General features: G+C 44.8%; 1 protein-coding gene across 2 annotated transcripts in view; it reads right to left on the reverse strand.

Annotated features, from left to right (window-relative positions):
• LIMA1 (LIM domain and actin binding 1) overlaps positions 1–6011 on the reverse strand; it is a 50754-nt gene extending 44743 nt beyond the window's left edge. Inside the window, exon 1 of one of the 2 annotated variants that reach the window (XM_075902053.2) lies at positions 5869–6011. The gene's annotated coding sequence lies outside the window, so the exon portion shown is untranslated. The remainder of the gene's footprint in view (positions 1–5868) is intronic. The other variant, XM_089774724.1, reaches the window with a different exon arrangement.
• Between the last annotated feature and the right edge of the window lie 10921 nt (positions 6012–16932).

The raw sequence follows: 16932 nt of genomic DNA on the forward strand, positions 1-16932 counted from the left end.
AGCATTTGCCTGATAGAAGGCATCAGAAATTCCCTCGAGCTACAAATTCCACAGGGAGAGTATATAAATAACGTGCCTCAAACTCCTTTCTATCTGCCTGCCTGGCTCTCAGTACTAACTTTATCCCTGCTCCATTCAAATCTTGCTGTAAATAATTTACATGCATTCGTTAAAGATTAAAAGTGTTTTATTTTAGTCTGTCAACTGTTTTGTTGTATTTGTAAGTGTAGTTCTCAGTCCCCATCTGTTTTGCCCAACCTGGTTGACTAGCCTTAAGAAGACTTGCAATACCAAGAACAGGGATTTAAGAAATGTTCCTCTTAAACCATAAATTGAATTCAGTCACAGACCACAATGAGAACTTCTTTAGGCATGTTGTGGGAAGGCATTTGAGTGAAAGATGTAACAACTGCAAGGCTGCCTTTAAAAGGGCTCCAGAGGACCATAAAACTAAGCCATTAGCTTCATCCTGCAAGAGACTGTGGGAGTAGACGAGTGTGGAAGATACGCCCTTTCAAAGTTAGTCTCCCAAGAATAATTAGCCAAGCTGATGGCATTATCACCTTGGAACAGTATCCCATCAAAACATGCGTCTGGGATGGAGGCAAGGAAAGCACCCCAATTGCTCCCTCTTTGGACCTGCTAGAGGAAGTTATCTGAAGTTCTCTGGCGTAATCTCCACAAACAAGCCGTCACTGGCATGGAAACTAGGGATGTTAATGACTAGTCGACTATCTTTTAAGCAAATACTTATTGGATAGTCGCCATGCTGGTCGACTAGTTGCTTCCCCTCTTCCCCTCCACCCCCAAGCTACCTCTATCAGAAAAAGGCAGCAAGGGGGAGGGAGAGAAGGGGTGCTTCAAAGCGGCAGCGCTGCGTGGAGCCTGGGGCCAGACCCCGGGGGCTCCACGTGGCGCTGCTGCGTTGAAATGCCACATGCAGCCCAGGGCCAGCTGGGAGTCCCCAGCTGGCCTCGGCTGCATGTGGTGTTTCAAAGCAGCAGCACCGCACCGCCTGGCATCTCCCGCTGTCCTTGGGCTCTATGTGGCGCAGCTGCATTGATACGCTGTGGGAAGCACAGAACAAGCGAGTCACCCACTGGCCCCATGCTCCCCACAGCACTTTCACCTTTGAAGTGTAGCAATAGTCCTGGGGCTTAACTATTCGATTAGGGATGTTAAAATTTTGATTATTTGGCTAACGAAAACCAGAGTTCTGGAGTGAGATGGTACCATCTATGGAGCCAGAGGGCTCGTGCTTCCTATCAGATCCCAGGTTCTTAGTATGAACTCTCTAAACTGAGAAAAGCAGGTTTCTTGCCACACCACAGCAATGCCACCTCAAGAGAAACTAGCTCAGACTCAGGAACATCTGGCTTGAACAGGACTACACAGGGTACACGAAGTGAGGAAAGTCCAAGTCTATACAAGATTACAGGTTTAGTGAATACTTTATTTTTTTTATATAAAGATACCTAGAACTCTGAAATGGTTTTGTAGAGTGTTAGACAATCGCTCACACTAAGCCATTAAAAATAAAACATTCTTGCAAAAATTCATCTTGAGGTCAAGTAGAATGGGAGGGAGAAAGGTCTAAATGCACTAATAAACTAGCATTTTTATCACTGTAGAATAATGGATGAGTTGATTTGGAGCCTGGTAGGTTCTCACAACAGTTTTGCAAAGGTGGGGTAGAAAATGGTGCATCAGCTTCACTATTTACATTAAAACCACTGTAAATTGAAACTTGACATTTATTGTAGTCGAATAAAATCCATATTATTTATTTATATATATATGCTGGAAGATCTAGAAAAATATTTACACATAGTAGGGATGTGAAAGTGTAACCATGTACATGGTTAACCTATGAACCTGGGCTCATGGGTTAACCTTCATGGTTACACACAAGCTCCTGGTACATGCAGGAAGTCTGCTTAAAAGCTGGATCCCTCTGAGGAAGAGCTCCTGGGGAGCTGTCTGCCCTCCCCCCACCATGTGTAAATGCTAAAATGCCTAGTGGTTACACAGTTAAACAATCATTTTAACATTCCTAATACACAGATTTGACTCCTTATTTAACTGCCTCAAGGAAGGTTTGTTTTGAAAGACATTTATGTTGACATGTCTGCAAAAAAGAAAACATCTGCTGTAACAGCTCATTAGTTAATAGCAAAAGGGACATCAGAGCTGAGCAGTGGGAACAAGAAAGTAAGATCAGACGCAGAGCAGGGGTATGTATTGATGATATCCACCAATTCATTACCCAAAGTGGATAATGAATATTTAAAATCTAAATAAAATATAAAAGTTTATTTTTCTGGTGATAAGCTACAACAGTTAAATGCAGTGTTGTGGTAGCCATGTTGATCCCAAACTATCAGAGAGACATATGGGTCAGGTAGTATCTTGTATCCGACCAACTTCTGATACAGAGACAAGCTTTCATGCTTACACACAGCTCTTCTTCATATCGACAATTACAGGCACTATATGCACGTTCAAGTTTAAAGTATATTGCTCAGTGTTATTTTGTCTTTATACTCACAGAAAGATACTAGGATTTTAGAAGTTAATTTGGTTATAATCTAAATAGTAATTTACCAGGATTACTGCTCATTACATCATTATTCAATTAAAAAAATCAATAGCTGGGCATTTAACAAAACAAGAGATACAAAACACCAAGCCACTTGGCTGGATTTTAAGATATGGCACCACAGAATGCAGAAGCAAATGTCTCCCTGCCAGTTTTTTGATCTACAGAAACTTAGAAATCCACAGGAACTACAATAATGGCTCCAAAGTCCTAAATAGTTATGGCTTGGAATGACAGCTTTCTGGGAATGGCACTCATGACTCCTGTTTTAAACAGGATATTAAAAAAAACCTAGATTTAAGAATCAGAGTAGTACAAGCATTTGCTGTTAAGACCAAACAAGTGATGCAATAAACATTTGTGTTAATCAGCAGGAACGTATTCAAATATGAGAAGCCATTTAACTTACTGAATAAGGGACTTATTTTCACATGAAGTGTCCTTTGGTAAAAGACTCAGACATCTGCATCAACACAAATACCTGATTCTGCCTGAGGCTCAGAGACTCAAGACTGTTAACTGTCTCGCTACCAAGCTACTGGCTTCATTGCCAATAGCACACTGAAGTAGCCGTAACTACCACAACCTCTCATTAAGCTTTTTCATGTTTGCCAAGTTGCAAGCTCCTATAGGAATAAATTTTGCCTGTCCAACTGAAATACTCAGGACGTTCAATTAAAAGTTGAATGTGTAAACATTACATTTTGAACCAATGCTGTTTCCTTAAAAATATCAGGCTAATTATTATAAATTTGAGTCACATTCTACTGGACCACAGGGAGCACTGCACATCACAAAAGCCACAACAGCCACTAGAAGATCATCCTTTAAAAAAGTTAGTGGTTGAATGCTGACTGACAAGTTGGCCAAGTTAAAACAGATACATCTGCTGAATCTTTCATTTTCTAACAGAAGTTTATTAGCACAGAGATAGTAGGAATTGTAGAAAAATTCCTACTACTCAAGGAAGGAGAACAACAGAATTACAGGTGCTCCTACAGTGATAAAGATACTAGCTGTGATGCTGTTTGAAGGAGACAAATTAAGATTCTGTTCTTATCACCACAACAGCAGAAATCTCTCTCTAGGGATCTACTTGAAAAATTCTTTGCAGGTCCATCAGCAAAAGTAATAGAGCGAAGGCACTGCTCAAGAAGCTCACAGATCATAACATCGGTGTACTACAAAAACACAGTAATAAGAACTAAAAGTTATCTCCCATTTGAGAAAGGGTCTTTGGACTCACTACAGTCTTATCCTATAATTAGTGGAAAACAACGCAAAGTGTGCATTCAGATAATTAGATCTGGAGACAGCACAAACATAATATTCTACAACAGGACAAACCATTTACTGCACTATTTCCTGGGATTGGGGCAGGTCAACTTGAAGAAAAAAATTGGTTTTTTTTCTTCTTGTTTTTGAAGATAAGCTTTCAATTCAAAATTGAGAACTATTCCTTGATTACCTCTCTCACACAAAGAAGCCCACAGTAGAGGACGACAGGTGGCTATTAATAAGTCAATGGAGATAACTACCTTGTAGTTTTCTATGTAAGGTTATCAAATTAGGATGTGGCCTACAGCCATAGCACACCAAGATACTGTCATCCACACGAGTACTAAAGCTGAAAAAGGATAACACTAAACATTCTCCTCCTCCATCCCTTTTAATTGTGCTAAGAAGCTTGTAACAGTCAAATAATTACTACTAGGACTTTTTTTCTTAAACTGCATTTCAAAGAGTTTCGCCTAGTATTAAAGGATATTTGGAAAGGGTATGAAGATTGTACCATGCCCTTGACTAAACATTTGTTAGAAGCCAATATAAAAGAGGCTTTCTGTCACATATTGAGGTGCCAGAAGATAGTTACTTTTTCAAATAAATGAGTGACACCTTTCATTGCTGGATATTCAATACCGCAAAGGACAAAACATATGATCAAATCATTTATATTATGAACTTAATGAAATCTGGTTACAGGCTGAGTAAAAACATCACTGAAATTGATAAACACGAACTGGCCATTCAATTCAGCATTAGTTTATTCTCACAATAATATTAAGATAAAAGGTTTTGCTGAGGACTGCTTTGGGTAGGTGCTGTGGAAGGTTTGTGGGAAGAAAAAAAACAGACAAACTGGAAGAGAGAGTGAAAGATAGCTGGAAAGAACAGCTTAAATAATGTAGCTGACCCTGAAAGAAACCCAGGGAGAAGTTTGTGGGGGTAGGGAACAGGCTTTTTGGTGCAGTGAGTTACAAAAAATAGAAGAGAGGGGAAAATGAAGAACTGTTTTCTGCTTATTTCGTTTTGCGTTCAGACACAATTAGCCTCATTAACACAGGTCCTACAACTGACAGGTACTTCTGTTGTTATCCATAAAACTTGATTTCTGTTATTTGCCCAGGAAAGCTCATGAATCTATCTATTTTGGTTAGTCTCTAAGGTGTCACAGGACCACTCGTTTTTAAAGTTGCAAATTAACAGGGATCTCTCTCTAGGATTCTATATGTTCTTTGTAAATAAAGAAGGCATTAAAAAAATACCTATCGCCAATTTCTACTTCCAATTAGAACTACCTACTACATCCCAGCTTTTTTTGGCTAGCCATTAAGTTCAAAAGAGGTAAAGAGGCAAAAACCATTTTTGTGCTGTGGTGAATGGAGAGGTGCCAAACCTAACAAGATTACGCAGTTGTAGGAAGTGTATACACAGCAAAAGTTCTCAGGGGCTGTGGGTTCGATGACTGCAACAACATACCTTTAGACCAGCAGCACCATCTTTTAGGGTTATTTTAAAAACGAGCTAACGCAAGCCCCGGGGGGGGGGGGGGGGGGGTCGCACATCCAGCTTTCATTCCCAACATTGCCAAGAGTAACTGCGGACACGAGTAGCACCCTCCTCCGTGTCTGGCTGGGAGAGTCGGTTTCCAGCAGCCGGGGTGAATCCGGGGCATGGAGTTTTGAGCCAGCTTTGCAGGCACACCCACGGCTCGCAAGACACACGCCAGCGGGGCTCCGTGCGCCTCCGGCAGGTGCACAGGTGCGGCTCCATCTCCCACCGAGCCGCCCCACCACTCCCTCCTCCCGCACCCGCGGGAGCCCGCGGAAGCCCGCGGAGCAGCAGCCCGCAGGAGGGAGCCCAGCCCAGGTGAGCGCCCCGGGGTCCTGCACCCGCTGTCAAGAGCCCGACCCGATAGAGACGGGAGGGAGAGATCCAAACCCGACCCTCGCCCCGCAGCGAACCTGCCGGCTCCCGCAGCAACCCACCTGCGCCGCGCACCTGTCGCTCGCTGCTGCAGACGGCGGCCAGCAGCCGTGGCAGCTCCGCCAGGGAGAACAGCTTTGGCCACGCCCCCTCCCGGGCTGGCCACGCCCCCGCGCGGTGGCCACGCCCCCGTTCCTTGCCCGGGTCCTCCCGCACGCATGCACCCACTGCCCCAGCACTCCCTCAGTGCGCATGTCAATTCCCCCTAGTCCAACCTTGGCAAAACTTCTAGCACATGCGCACTGGGCTCTCCTCGTTCTGTTCCCCCCCCCCCTTTCCTCGCAGGGAATGGAGTGTCCCCTGGCTGCCTGCAGCCTGAGCCTAGAGCGGAGCAGGAGGCTGCTGGGTCCAAGGCTCTGCTCACAGTGGCTCCAATCGTGGGCTCAAGCAGCCCTGGAATGGTTTGCACAGACAGACCCACTGGCCTTACAGCCAAACCAGGAGGCAGCGACCTGCCTGCAGGGGGGTATTTTTGTACTGGTGTAGACAGTGGGATCTGGGGAAATTGACACACAGTTCCCATTTCTGCCACAGATTCCCTGTGTGACCTTGGGCCAAAGTCTTAGGTGAGGTACCTTTAACTGGGGCAACTTCTGTGGGTGGGAGGAAGTTTTTGAGCAACACAGCTCTTCTCCAGGCACACAAACTATGCCCCCATTTCCCCACCTGTAAAATGGGGATAATTCTATTTCTTTTTTTCCCCCCATTCTTCATCTTGTCTGTTGTGATTTCTGCACAAAAACAATCTGTGTGTGAGGCAATACCCAGCACCATGGAGACTCCACATGCAACCACAATGTAAATAATAGTAATACCATATACCGTAAGGAATGGTGCTGCAGTGCCTGATAGTAGTAACCTGGAATAAAGACGACATCCCACTTTTTAGCTGTTGGTTCTCTCACTTCTAGGAGGCAACATTGAGAGTGGAAAAAATGCACATCAGAGAAAATTAAGGCTGAGTGATTGTTTAGCCAACTGCATGCCCTTCATTTTCTGCTTGTCAGTAGATAGTTCTCCAGCAGCCAAACCAGATAATCTGCATTCCTCTCCCTACTAATCACTGAGATGTTGGCAGTTTCGCTTATCTTCATTAGTATGGTATGAGTGCACTCTCTCTTCAGCCAGTGGAGTGGCTCCTCTAGATGATTGTCTCTGTAACAAACCGTGGTATAGCTTTTCTCTGCTCTTTAGCTCTAATGCTTTATACTCTGTGGGCTATAAATGGAAAGTCCCAAATCAATTGGCATCCTGCTGCAAATCAGCTGGCACTAACTGCCATCCTGGTTGGAGTCTAAGATGGCCTTCCTCTTGTGGAAATTCTGGGTCCATTTCTGATTGTCCCAGGTCTGCATAACAATGTGATTCCACCACTCTATGCTTAGCTGTCTTCACTGTTCCATATCTGCATGCAGCTTGCAGGAAATGCTTAGAAGGGAACAACCCCACTTTCTCAGGCTGCTGCCAAATGACCCCACCTACCTCATGCTCTGTCTGCCTCCTGGTTCCAAAATGATAATTACATTAATGCCAACAGTTACAACAGGTCATTGTTTTGAGTTGGATCCCTGCCTCACCTTTGTCTGGAACCAAGGCCAAGGAAAGAAGTCTAGATCATGCCAAACTGGAAGCAAGTTTACTTTCTGGATTGGCAAATGAAGAGAATGTCCACAGAGGAGCCCGCGAAGGACACACAAGTTCTCCCACAATACACTGCAAAATTAATGTGATGCAGCTTAGTGCATGCTGAGAAACAGAGGACGTAACTGAAAAAGTCAGAATGCCTCACATAAGTGTATTCCGCATCAGTGTGGATGCAACAACTCCAATATGCTTTGCAGTGGGATTGCTCAGACTGTAGTGCAGACATAGCCTAAGATGAAGCTTTCAAGGATCGTTATATTTCTTTTACACACACAAGAAAATCCACCCCCCCCAAAAAATCTTTGTTAACTTAGACTTAAATTTGTTGAAGAAATTAATATAACGTAAACAATACAGAAGACAGAATATTGCTAGCTAGTTTACATTAATTACCATTACAGTAATATCAGTATTGCAATGTGCACCTTACATAGTCAAGTAACAACCTGAACTCTGACACAGAAGATAGACACATCACCAATTACACACATGTACAGATGGGTGGTGATCTGCATGGTATGTTGAAAGCATTTGTAAGAAAGTCTTGATGGCAGAAGGTTGAGGCTGTTACAGAATCTGCAAGGTAAACTTTCTGTAAAGGAAATAGTATGTTTATGTAGATTATCTTAGCTGATCATTTCCTGTCTTTCTAATGTACATGTTTCTCAGTGATAATGCTGTAATTATGTATTTTAATGAAAGGTTATACTCATAATACTATTAATTACTTCAACAACTTCAATGTAAGAACTTTTTTTGCATGGGGTTTGCATCTGTCTGTGCAACTGTTTTTATGTATATTATGGTAATGGTTTAAGGGCCGACCAAGAGTGGGATCCCTTATTCAAGATGTTCTACAAACACACAGTAACAGGTGGTTGCTGCCTGAAGAAATTCACAGTCCTGACAAGACCAGGGATCAGGGAAAGTGGAAGAACACCCCAGCAGAGAGAACAACGTGATGTCAGGAAATAGCATATTAGTTCCCTCACTGTTTTGGCGTAGGGGAGTTTATTGAAGAGGGGATCAGCTAAATGGAAAGAAAAGGGAAGAGGTAAGGGAGGACAGGGCACAAGAAAAGAGGATAATGGGGTCAGGTCGACAGTAAAGCTGAAGTGAAGAGACTGAAGGTGTGGAGCACAGAACAAATTGTAGTTTCTCCACATGTCCAGAGGATCAAAGAGCCCTGCTTTAGCTGCTTCTGTCCCTACTGGTTGGAGTCTCTGTCTGGGTTCTCTCTGCTGTTTTCTCCAAGGCCCACACAGAGGGAGGAGCAGCACCATCTGAGTCCTACTGCCCCAAGAATGGGGCATCTCCCCTGCACAGCTCTGGATCTAGTGGGATGCTGGGAGGAAGGAGGGGTAGCCCCCACTGGATCCCATTTTACCCGCTCCTTTGAGTGCAGTCGTCCCTGCTTCTCCAGGAATCTAAACAGCAGGTACTTGGGATAATGTACAAGAACCAGAAAGTGAAATTGGAGAGTTTAGTTTAATTTCACTGCCCAAATAGCAAAAGATAACCAGACTTTTAAGCTTGCTACTTATTTACATTACAGGACCATTTGGATCTCTAATCAGAATTAGGGCCCCTGGCTATTATTTAAACTGAGTAAAAGTCAGTCCCTGTTTCAAAGAGTTTACAGTCTGATGTCCCAATCCTGATGATAGTGCAAAATGTGGAGACTTCTCTATCCTGTTGGTCTCAAGAGAAGTCCATGAGGGTGAAGAGCACTGCTCACCCAGAGCTGCTTGCAGGATCAGGACAAGATGTAACAAGGAATGTGGCACACAACGAGTGGGGGTGAAAAGCAGCCATAGGCATCAAGGTTGCCTAGATGAGCTACGTGTGTATAATTTACACTGGAGTCTTTAATGTACTTTAATTTAAAGTATCTGTGATGCTTATTTGTTTTAATAAATGATTAAGCCATCTGTTTATGACCTCATAAATGGTGAAAACTCAATGAGATTTTAACAATTATTTCTGGATTAGCAACCTCAAGTATAGTCAGTAGCGCATAGGAACAAGATTTTTTTTTTTTTAATGGGGTGGATTCTTCTCTTACACTACTCTTAGCAGTGGCATTTCATTAACTTCCATGGAACTATTCCTAATTGGAATGGGAGAGGTGAATCAAGACCAATATTTATTTTGTCTCAACACTTCAGTCAGTTTAATATTCCACCAACCGTCTTTCCTGACATATGCTGGTGCCCTATGGTAGAAGCTGAGTCTTTTAACTGCGTCCCAATCCCTTGCTGAAGCTGCTTAGCTTCCTAGAGGATAGTCTCAGCATGCTGCAGAATTGGGCAGCTATCGCAGGCAGCATTCAGTGATAAGGCCAGCGCTAACACCCTTTCTGATTCTTAGAGCTACACCCAGTCAATTCACTTCATAGACGTCCCCTCCCAAGTTTAATGAGTGACTAAACTGGAATTTTACTTTGCTTCCAAGCTGTCTCTATCAGTAGATACGTTCTTTTTTTTCTGGAGCCAAGGCAACAAAAAAACAAGCACAACCATCATTACAGTGGCAGTCACGAGGGCTGTATAAAAAGTCCCAGGAGAGAGCTCACACAGCGCACGTGTCAGAAAAGCATGTACAGATTTGAGACCGAAGATGAGAGGGTCTAGGCAGGATGGAAACAGTCCAGAAAACATATAAGACAGAGCATAGATAAAAGAGCACACACAGGAGCAAATTCTAGGTTCCTTATTCAGTCCACATTCAACACACAGGGTGAGCCCCTCACAGTCATACACTTTTCCTAACTCCCAATGACAAGAACGCAATCTCAACCCACTAACCAAAACCTTAATTTTACCAGCTAAAAAGTTTAGAGAAAAGTTCAGACACATCTTACAGTCAAACCAGTTAACTGCTTGCAACACTTAAAGAAGTCATTGTATAGTATCACAAGCCGGATTCTTGACTGCAGCAGAGTGTAACAGTATCTGCCACAATCTTCTTGATTCCATATTTATCTTGCAAGTCTAGAGTGACAATAGAGTTTCTCTAGATTTACTTGGGAGTAACTTAAGGAGGCAGATTTTAGGAGGTTTGATTGAATAAAGATTAAATTGGGGCTCATTCTCATTTACACCAAGATCCCTTTACAGTCACTGAGGCTGTGTCTAGACTGGCCACTTTTTCCGGAAAAGCAGCCACTTTTCCGGAAAAACTTGCCAGCTGTCTACGCTGGCTGCTTGAATTTCTGCAAAAGCACTGACGATCTCATGTAAGATTGTCAGTGTTTTTGCGGAAATACTATGCTGCTCCTGTTCAGGCAAAAGTCTTTTTCCGAAAAACTTTTGCGCAAAAGGGCCAGTGTAGACAGCTGAGATTTGTTTTCCGTAAAAAAGCCCCGATCGCGAAAATGGCGATCGGGGCTTTTTTGCGGAAAAGCACGTCTAGATTGGCCATGGACGCTTTTCCGCAAAAAGTACTTTTGCGGAAAAGCGTCCTGCCAATCTAGACGCACATTTCCGAAAATGCTTTTAATGGAAAACTTTTCCGCTAAAAGCATTTCCGGAAAAGCATGCCAGTCTAGACGTAGCCTGACTGTATGGGGGAAGGTCTTAAAATGGGTATAAATGATTATTCGACTGGCAGAGTTGGGTAAAGAGCTTCAATGTAAATGAGAGTTAGGCTTTCAGATGAAGGATTTGGTCTGAGATGTCCAGTAGTGTTAGGTTAATAAAGCAAAAGTCACTATTACATGCTGGTGAAAGAATTCCAGCCTCCCTCAGACAGAGAACATTTCAGAGCAGCAGTGCAAACATGGATAGATAGACCTCCCAGTCTGTTCCAGTCATCCCTTGTCATCTGCTTTATCCCTGTGAGTTCATTAACTCTAAGACATTTACTGTCACTTCCACATGATGAATTACAGAATTTCTTCCCACTCAGCCTTCCTGAGGGATTGAGAAAGAGGCTGGGATCTGCCTGATAAGTATAGCTTTTGATTTCTTTCCCAAGGTACATATTTAATTTTATAGTGAAGGTTTATGTAAATCTCTGATAAACTACAGTACCACCTCCTTAATGCCACAGGTCCCAAGTCACTGTTCATGGCTATTGGATCTCCATTTAACCCAGTGGTTTATTGTATCCCTCTATGCTCTGCTATTAATCCCTTTCCATATGCAGAGCATGCAGTGCAAGGGACCAAGCCTGGAAGAGTGAATTGTAAAAACACCCTCATGGAGAGGTGTTCTTTTGAAATTTGTAGATGTTGCAAATATAATGGAAATATAGGAATGCCCTGCAAGCATTTGATTGGTATATGACCTCAACTTAAAAAGATGAACAACAGAAGTGCTAAAGAATGCCCTTGAGGCTGTAACCTGTTATCAGCTAACAGTGATTCTGCTGTGTCTCGTAGGCTGTGTCTACATTGGGCCACTTATTCTGGAAAATCAGCCGCTTTTCCGGAATAAGCTGCGAGCTGTCTACACTGGCCCTTGAATTTCCGGAAAAGCAACGACGCTCTACTGTACAAAATCAGCCGCTATTCCGGAAAAGCTACGCTGCTCCCGCTCGGGCATAAGTCCTTATTCCGGAACACTGTTCCGGAAAAGGGCCAGTGTAGACAGCCCAGTAGTCTTTTCCAGAAAAAAGCCCCGATCGCGAAAATGGCGATCGGGGCTCTTTTCCGGAAAAGCGCGTCTACATTGGCCACAGATGCTTTTCCGGAAAAAGGGCTTTTCCGGAAAAGCATCCTGCCAATGTTGACGCTCTTTTTCCGGAAATACTTATAATGAAAACTATTCTGTTTTAAGCATTTCCGGAAATTCATGCCAGTGTAGACCCAGCCATAGGGGCTTTTGCTTTCCTAGAAGCAGAGTTTTAGTTCCTTTTCTGTCATTACAAAACTCCCAGAGACAGCATCATGCAGCTCTGTGACATGCAGAGAACCACATGTAGGATGGAAAATGACCTCGATAAATGGTGTAAATGCATTGAGGCAAGGCTAGATATTATCTATATTATATACCATCCCTGAAAGGCATTTGTCTAACCTACACATTTGAACACTGTTATCATGTCCTCAGTCCTCTTTTCTTCCAACTAAACAAACTAATTTTTTCCCATCTTTCCTTACAGGTCACGTTTTCTAAACCTGTTAACGTTTTTTTGTGCTCCCCTCTGGACTTTCTCTAAGTTGTTCACATCTTTCCCAGAGTGCGGTGCCCAGCAAAGATCTCCTAAGCTAGCCCCAGAGGAATTACAGGCCCGCTCTAGTGATTTGCCTCTGCAATTCCATCTGTGAATCTGAGAGTGCTTCAGTAACAGTCATGGACTGATAGACATGTAAACATCACCCTCATTTTACAAATGGGCATTCCAATGGACAGGAAGGGGGCGGGACTTGCAACGGTTATGCAGTAAATATAGAGCTGGGAACAGAACCTGGAGTTCTCCAAGTCCCGTGATTTACCGACTAGATCTGCCTGAGGCTGTTAGGTGAAGACTTCATTCACCTTGGAAGAAAAATTCAAGGTGGAGAAAAAGTGACAGACAAATCAAAAAAGGAGAGTGATGTTGATGAGATGCTGTGTTATCCTGTTACCCCACCCCCACCTCCCGGGTCTTGCCTACTGCACTGAACATACCTCTGACTTTCCCACTGTCCTCATCTCTCCAATGAAATGAAAATCAGCACTTCCCAATTACTGCTTTCCAACTGCAGCAGTGCAACTGCTCTTTTTCAAAAGCACACGTCATAAAGGAAATCCAGACAGAAATGAGCCCTGCAGCAGAGTCAGTGAGCCCCCGGCTTCCGTCTCTACATTGTAGTTGCTGTAAATTAGAGATGGCTGAGTTGCAGGTGGCTTCAGAGGTCATTTCTGAATGCATCATTGAGACTGTGGGTTGCTGGCAAGAGAAGAGAGCATTTCCTTACTTTTCTTTGTCACAGTGTTTCTCTATCCTCCAGCTTCATTTGTCTGGCCAGCAAACCATGGAAATGGAGGCTAAAGGGTTAATTATGTTAAGTCACTCCTTCCTTCTGGAGTTTGTCAATTGGATTATGCTCTTTGGATTATGTTGTATGACAAAGCCCATGCAGCCATCAGGGCCTCATATCTGTGGTACAAGCACCACAGTGGCTCCAGGGAGAGAAATACTCTTCCCTTACTCCTTGTCAAACCAGCCTTCCATGGAGTTAAACATTAATGTCCTCCTGACTGCTCAATGTGCAAGGTCCAAGAGGAAAAACAGGCTGAGTTGGCATCTGCTGACTGCAGTTTCTGTTCCTCCTTCTCCTACTGCTTCCCTCTCAACATGAGTTGCTACTTTCTCCCCGCTTCCCCTCCTCGGTGTTCACAGACCTGGGTGAATCCTGAGAAGGGCTGTGCAGCAGCACTGACTCTTGAGAGCTGGAGAGCTGCTCCTGATGTGTGTAGATACTGAAAAGTGAAAAACTACCCCGGAAGGAAGGGGGAACCCACTGTCCCACAACATCTGGCTTTTTGGTTTCTGCATCAGTGCTGAGTGAGCTGCCCCAGCGATGGAAGAATACTGGCGGTGGAACTGGTACAGCACAGGCAGCAACAGAGCACACTTCCTGCCAATTGGCCTTAGCCGCCCCACTCCATAGCCAGATTAACATGTTAACACTCCTATGGGAGCAATCAGCTGCCATTTTCATGCCCCACCTGCAGCCATTTTGCCATGTGAATGGGCAACAGATTACTATTCCTCTACCTTAGTTAAAGTGGGATCGATTACACCCACAGAATAACAAGCACTCACTGTTACCAAGTGTTACCAAGTGGCTGCAGGCTGGGGCCATTTGGGGCTTCACAACAGGAGGGGGACAGAGCACAGCTCCACCTGCTCTAAAAGCTCAGCTTGAGCTAAGGGAGAATCTCCATCCGCGGCTTGCAGCACAGGCCCTATGCCACACAGTGGAGCTGTGCAATTCCTTCCAGCAGAGACCAACGGGGAACGTTCACACCAGCTACTAGATTCCCTTCTCACTCCTTCTCCATACAGACTTTTTATACGGATACATTTTAAAGATGTAAAGAGACCCCTTAGAACAGCCGTGGTGATTTCCAGAAAGTGGTCCCAAGGCATGGGAGGAGAGTGAGCAGAAGATGAGAAAACCCATTCCATTTAATTCATCTGCCACAGAATATACACTTCAGCACTGCCAGGTTGCTGGGTGTACCCGGAGCCTGACAAAGTGGATTTATTGCTCAATGCTGTTGCCTGGCTGTCTCTCAGATCCAGACCTCTGTACTGTTTGCCTTGCACTAAATTATGTTAGAATAAGACTGTAATTACCACTCATCAGCTTGAAAGGGTTTACCTACCTCACAACCGCAGGGCTGGTTTTTTCCCTGGGAAGTGAACCATTTGCTCCAGCAGTAACAGAGGTTTGTGAAAATGGCAGTCGTATGATCCGTCTGGAGCTCTGATCCAGAGAAGAGAGTTGACATTCCCACCGGCTTTGTCCAACTTTTGCTATGGTTACAACTCTGGTGGGGTTGTGTGATGGCCTACCCCCCATTGCCTCTGCTTCCCTCTACAGTATAATCACACTTTGTACAGCTCCACACAGATCCCCCACTCAGGGCTTCATTAGCATTGGAAGTGTAGTCCAAGTCTGATAGAGGCAAAGCTTCCATTCTGAGCCTCCAGCTTTGGGTTCAGCTCCCGCAGGGCTCCTAACGAATCAGTCTACTCTCTAAGTCTAAAGCCTTCCCAAGCACTCCCTGCTTCCGGCCAGCAAGGATGCACTGCTGGTCCTTCCCTGGACCCCACCTACAAGACACGCCAGACACAAGAGCTTCCAGCACAAGGACATTCCTTCTTGCTCCTTGTCCTTCTGAGGAGAAGCTGCTGCTTATATCTCCCATCAACCCTGACTTTCAGTCACATGCACTCCATTCATTCTCTAAGTCCCATGAATTAGGAGGAAAACCAGGCATCATTCAGAGCCAGGCTCTGAACTCCTTAAAGCAAAGGTGGGGAGCTTCTGGTCCTTGGGTTGGATCTGTCCCATAGCAAGTCTCCATGCTGCAGACCAGAGGTCTAGAGCTATGGTTTCCCCCTGCTGGGCTGGAGCTATGAGCACTGGCTAATGGTGAGGAGGGAAGCTCCACATGCTGTCCTCTCCTGCAGGCATCACCCCCACAGCTCCTATTGGCCAGAAGCTGTGACCAATGGGAGCTGCAGGTGAGGGTAGTGCACAGAGCCAGCTGCTTCCCCAGGGACCATAGGATGAACTGGCCACTTCCAGGAGAAGTGCAAAGCAGGGTAGGTAGGGAGCCTGCCTTAGTCCCACTGCCACCTGAGGTAAGTGCCCTGCGCTCCCTTCCACACCCTGCCCCAGCCCTGAGCCTCCTTTCACATGATGACTCCCTCCCAGAGCTCCCACCCACAACCCAGAGCTCCCTCTTGCACCTCAACCTCCTCATCCCCTCCCACACTCCTGAGCCCAAATCCCCTCCCACTTCTGAGTCCTCTTCCCCAGACGTGAGCCTGCTTTAGCACCCTAACTTCTGCCCAGACCCTCATACACTGCCCTGGGCCCACCCCTGCACTCCAAACCCTTGGGCCTCACCAAACTCCTTGTCCCTAGTACCCTCCCAGAGCCTGCACCCCCAGTCAGAGCCTTCATCCGCTCCCACACTCTAACCCTCTCCCTCAGCTTGAAACCTCCTCCCACATCCTGAACCCTCAATTTTGCCCCCCCCTGCTGGAACTTAGGGGAAGCCCAGAGCCCCTGCACTCCCCATGGGGCTGTATATGGCCTGTGATGGATTTTTCTGTGGGTCAGTGGCTCTGATAGGAAAAAGGTCCCCAACCTCTGCCTTAACAACCCTGCAACAGTTTGGAAATGGGTCTGTCAAGGCTATTTCCCGCTCTGGCACGATGAATGAGAAATGGGGGCCCACAAAAGCAACCCAAAACCTGATTTCTACAGGCTTTGGTACAAAAAGTCTCCCCAAAATCCTAATACATGGATTTTGGGGAATCTGCTGCCACCATCAAGTGCTTTTGAACCCACAAACAGGGGTGGACACTTGAAACCAACCCCAGGGCACCCCAAGCTCTTTTCTCCAAAGAGGCTGAAAAGAAAAGAGAAAAATACAAGCTGCAGTCTGTGTTGCTGTCCCCTCATCAGAAGCAAGCAGATATCCACAGACAGATTTTCCAGGACACAGAAATGAACCAATATCAGGTTAATTAAAAAAGAAAGAACTTTTATTATTAAAACAATACCCCAGTTACAAGCATAGTTGGAATGGCTAGATGGTAAGAGCCACCAATTAATATGCTCATTGAGGATTCCCCCATGGGCCAAAACTTAGTTGCAAAAGAGAGAAAAAAACATTTCTAACAGCACAGACATCAGATCCAAATTCCCAAATCAGAAAACAATAAAACCTGACGGATTTATCTAGACT

Source organism: Pelodiscus sinensis, chromosome 31 (assembly GCF_052426305.1).
Source record: "Pelodiscus sinensis isolate ZL-2025 chromosome 31, ASM5242630v1, whole genome shotgun sequence".
Classification (NCBI taxonomy): Eukaryota; Metazoa; Chordata; order Testudines; family Trionychidae; genus Pelodiscus; species Pelodiscus sinensis.